Source organism: Penaeus vannamei, chromosome 28 (genome assembly GCF_042767895.1).
Source record: "Penaeus vannamei isolate JL-2024 chromosome 28, ASM4276789v1, whole genome shotgun sequence".
NCBI classification, from domain to species: domain Eukaryota; kingdom Metazoa; phylum Arthropoda; class Malacostraca; order Decapoda; family Penaeidae; genus Penaeus; species Penaeus vannamei.
Window position 1 is genome coordinate 32435527 of NC_091576.1, and position 5000 is coordinate 32440526.

General features: G+C 46.0%; 1 protein-coding gene across 5 annotated transcripts in view; it reads left to right on the top strand.

The window, feature by feature from the left end:
* LanB2 (laminin subunit gamma-1) overlaps positions 1–5000 on the top strand; it is a 102595-nt gene that overhangs the window by 82997 nt on the left and 14598 nt on the right. The window lies entirely within an intron of this gene.

The window sequence follows — 5000 nt, forward strand, 5'->3', positions numbered from 1 at the left end:
CTTCTTCCCCCCCTCCCTCCTTAATGGTTCATCCTTCACCTCCTATTCACCCTCCCCCCCCCCCACCACGCTCTACCTAACCGCCCACATTAAAATTCGATGCCCCCACAATCTAGAAAGACACCCCTCCTCCTCCTCCCTCCCTCTCCCTCTTCCCCCTCTCCTTCCCTTCCTCCCTCCTCCCCCTCCCCTCCCCTTCCCCTCCCTCCTCCCCCCTCCCCTCCCCCTCCCCACGAGCCTTCCACACCTGACAGACTCTTTCCTAACTACGGTCATAAACCACCTTCATTCAGATACCCACCCGTTGCCATAGTTCTCCTTGCGGACGCGTCTTAAAAAAGGGTTGTCGTGGAAGGCGTTAAATAACCGAAATAGAGGAACCGAAAGTCGAGATTCCGGCCGACACCTGGCAACAACACCACGTTTGAATAAATCGGCTTTTGTCTTGATATTTATGAAAGTCCGATCCTAACCCCATGTTTTCGCGCCGGGTTCTGTAGATTCAGCTGATAATTGTATCCATAAAGATTTAATTATTTTAGGCCCTGTTATTAGATATAGGATAAATAGACGAGTACCAGATGCAAGAGATTTGATTATTTTATTCCGTTATTAGTCCAACATAGGATAAATAGACGAGTACCAAATACGTATTTTCGACTCCTTTCTGAATAAAAAGAGTATAAATTCATGCAGTATGTCTACAAACAAGGCATATCTACATACAGGCATAAAAACAACATAGATACGACCACCTCCCGATAGCCGAATGTATAAACATACACTTCTCGTAACAATAAACAAGTGAGGATCGGAGTTTGACCTGAGGAGCTGATCGAACCCCCTTGAGGCGCCGAGGTACCGCCTGCTGATTGTTTTTTGCGGAGGGTTGGATCCCTTTTGTCTTTTGTTTTGTTTTCTCTTTGGTAGGATTTGAGAGCATGGTGTGGGATTAAAAAGGAGGAGGATTTTTGTTCTGGTGATTTGTTTTTCTTGTGGATTTTTTTGTTTGTCTTCTTCCTCTGTCTATTTGTTGGTTTGTTTGTCTGTTCGCTTATTTTCTTCACGTTGCTCTCCCCTTTTTACCTCTCCTTTCATGTCTTCTCCCTCCTTCTATATCTCTTTCTGCCTCCCCTCTCTCCCTCTCTGCTTCCCTCCCTCACTCCCTCCCTCCCTCCCTCCCTCCCTCCCTCCCTCCCTCCCTACTTCTCTCCCTCCCTCTCTCTGTACCCTCCTCTCTTCCCCTCCCCCTCCCTCTCTCTACCCTCCTCTCTCTCCCTCTCCCTCCCTCTCTCTTCCCTTCCCCTCCCCCTCCCTCTCTTCCCCTCCCTCCCTCTCTCTCTCTACCCTCCTCTCTCTCTCCCTCCCTCCCTCTGCTACCTCCCTCTCTCTACCCTCCTCTCTTCCCCTCCCCTCCCTCTCCCTACCCTCCTCTCTCTCTCCCTCCCTCCCTCTCTCTACCCTCCTCTCTTCCCTCCCCCCTCCTCTCTGTACCCTCCTCTCTTCCCCTCCCACTCCCTCTCCTACCCTCCCTCTGCTACCTCCCTCTCTCTACCCTCCTCTCTTCCCCTCCCCCTCCCCCTCCCCCCACTTCCCGGCAGCGCTGTTCGACCTTGCTTGGCGATGCAGAAGCAAGCACAGGAAAAACGACCGCTTGCTTTTGCATTTATTCATTTGTTTGTATTTATTATCTGTCTTCTTTTCTCTCTCTCCTTTTGATTTCTTTTTTTTTTGGGGGGGGGGGGAGAGAGAGGCTGAAGATAAGTTTTTTTTTTCTTTTTTGAAGTTTTTTGTTTGATGAATTTTATCGACTTTTGCTCTCCGGATCTCCCACTCTCACTCTGTCTCTCTTTGCCTCTGTCTCTCACTCTCTCACTCCCTCACTCCCACGTGTTCTTCCCTCCTTCCCTCCTTCTCTCTCTCACTCTCTCACTTCCTCACTCCCACGTGTTCTTCCCTCCTTCCCTCCCTCACTCCCACGTGTTCTTCCTTCGTGCTTCAGTTGTTTTATCCGTCCATCCATCTTTTCAACCGTTCACATCCATCCATCCCAATATTCTTTGACACACCCGTCCATCCTTCATCCATCCATCCATATACCCACCCATCCTTCAATCCATCCACCCATCCATCCATCCATCCATCCATCCATATACCCTCCCACCCATCCATCCATCCATCCACCCATCCTTCAATCCATCCATCCATCCAAACACACAGTCACACATCTTCTCACCCATCCATCCATCCATTCATCCAAATATCCATTTACGCACCCATCCAGTCGTCCATCCACATATCCACACGCCCAGTCACCCATCCTTTTCAATCGTCCATCCATCCATCCACCCTCCCACCGATCCAACACCCACACACCTTTCCATCCATCCATCTATCATCAATCCATCCATCTATCCATCCACACACCACCTACCCTTCCATCCATCCTTCCATCCACCCACACACACACACACACACACATACACACACACACACACACACACACACACACACACACACACACACACACACACACACACACACACACACACACACACACCTTTCCATCCATCCATCCATCCATCATCGATACATCCATCCACCCACCCACCCACCTAACACCCCCTCATCCTTCCATCCATCCATCCACCCACCCCTTCCATTCACCCACCCACCCATACACCCTTCCATCCATCCACTCACCCTTCCACCCACCCATCCATCCATCCATCCATCCATCCATCCATCCATCCATCCATCTATCCATCCACACACCACCTACCCTTCCATCCACCCACACACCTTTCCATCCATCCACCCACCCACCCACCTATCCACCTAACACCCACTCACCCTTCCATCCACTCACCCTTCCATCCATCCATCCACCCATCCATCCACCCACCCACCCACCCATCCATCCATCCACCCACCCACACACCCTTCCATCCATCCACTCACCCTTCCACTCACCCTTCCACTCACCCTTCCACCCCCCACCCCCCTGTCCCCTCCCTCATCCACCTGGCGTCCCAGACCCCAGGATCCGCGCCGAGTGAATGGCCGGGCGAGTCATCCCGGGTCCAGAGGGAGCCCCGTGCCCGCGTGCCAAATAAGGGCAGAGGCGTCGCCCACTCTTCTACGGTTACCTGCGGCGCCCGTGGGACAGGTGTGCTTCCCGCCCGCCCGCCCACACGCCCGCACGCCCGTCCGCAGCCTGAACGGGGCTTCTGATGATGTGCTTCTCTCGCTTCTTTTCTTGTTTCTTCTCTTTCTTTTGCTTCGTCTCCTGTTTTTCGTTCTGCCGTGTCTTCTGTTTAACGGTTACGGTGCTATATATATTTATTATATGAACCCGCGCACGGTTATGTATATAGATAGATAGATTTCACGAAAGTGTTAATGATCTTAAAAGTTCTTCATGGTATCCTGCAGAAGTAATGTTACGTGCACGTTGGCTATAATGAGCAATCGCAGGGTTAAATTATAGGTTTAATTACAGTATATCTCCTCTTAACACCATTATGATGGACACGCCTATTAAATAGCGAATTCCATTTCGTTAATTGAGTGCTGTCCCTCTCTGGTCCATGATAAATGGAGAAGTAAATTATATGTGTATTTATATGTTAATATACATATGTATGTATGTATATGTATATCTTCCTCCTTTCATTCTTTCTTTGTTTCTTTCTTTTTCTTCATGTTATGAAATCCTTCTGGCATTTTTATTAAACAACTTGTAGAGATGCTCATTTCTTTTCCAGCTTATTACAAATATATGGTAACAAATACTATCATGAATTTCAAAGCATTTTTATCCTCTATTTTTCCCAACCTGTAAGAAGTACAATTACAAATTCAAACTCATTCCCCTTATTTTCCGGGCCTTAAAATATCGCTAACTGTAGAACAAAAAATCTTAACCCAGTTTGCAAACAAATCCAATTGTAAACTGAAAAACGTTTCTCCACAATTTTCCGAACCTGAATTTCCAATGAAAATAATAAAATAGAATTAAATTAAATAAATAATATCACTCCTTACCTAGCCTGATAACAAGTTAATTCACATTTTAAGAGCAATTTTCCCGCGCTTTTCCTGGCCTTGTCACACTACAAATATAATTATTTTCCCTTTCTTTAAAGAAACTTCATCTCAAACATTGAATAAAAAAAATTCCTCTATTTTCCCAGCCTGTGAACAAACCCCATAAACTGACAATAAACAAATTTCATTTATTAGATTATGTTAAAACCTATTAAAACTAATTTTCTCTTTACCCAAATCCCACCACAACCATTTATAAGCCCCCTCCCTGTTTCCAGCCTGTAAACAAATCTGTAAATATTAAAGATTTATTATTATTATTATTATTATTGTATTAACACAAACATTAAAACCAATTTCCAGCCTGCAACCAACCTTAACAACATTGCAAAACCTTTTTTTTACCTTAACATCGCAAAACCATTTTTTTAACCTCAACAACATCGCAAATCCATCTTTATTAGCCTCAACAACCTCGCCAAACCATCTTATTTAACTTTAGTATCGCCAAACCATCCTTTTTAACCTAAACAACAGCGCCAAACCATCTTTATTAGCCTCAACAACCTCGCCAAACCATCTTTTTTTTCATCAAACCCCTCCCTCTCTCTCTCTTCCCAGCCTGTAACCAACACCTCACAACATCGCAAATCCATCTTAATTAGCCTCAACAACCTCGCCAAACCATCTATTTTAACCTCAACAACATCGCCAAACCATCATTTTTTTCATCAACAACCTCGCCTAAACATCATATTTTAACCTCAACAACCTCGCCAAACCATCCTTTTTTCATCAAACCCCTCCCTCTCTCTCTCTCTTCCCAGCCTGTAACCAACACCTCACAACATCGCAAATCCATCTTAATTAGCCTCAACAACATCGCATACCATCTATTTTAACCTCAACAACCTCGCAAAACCATCTTTTTTAACCTAAACAACATCGCA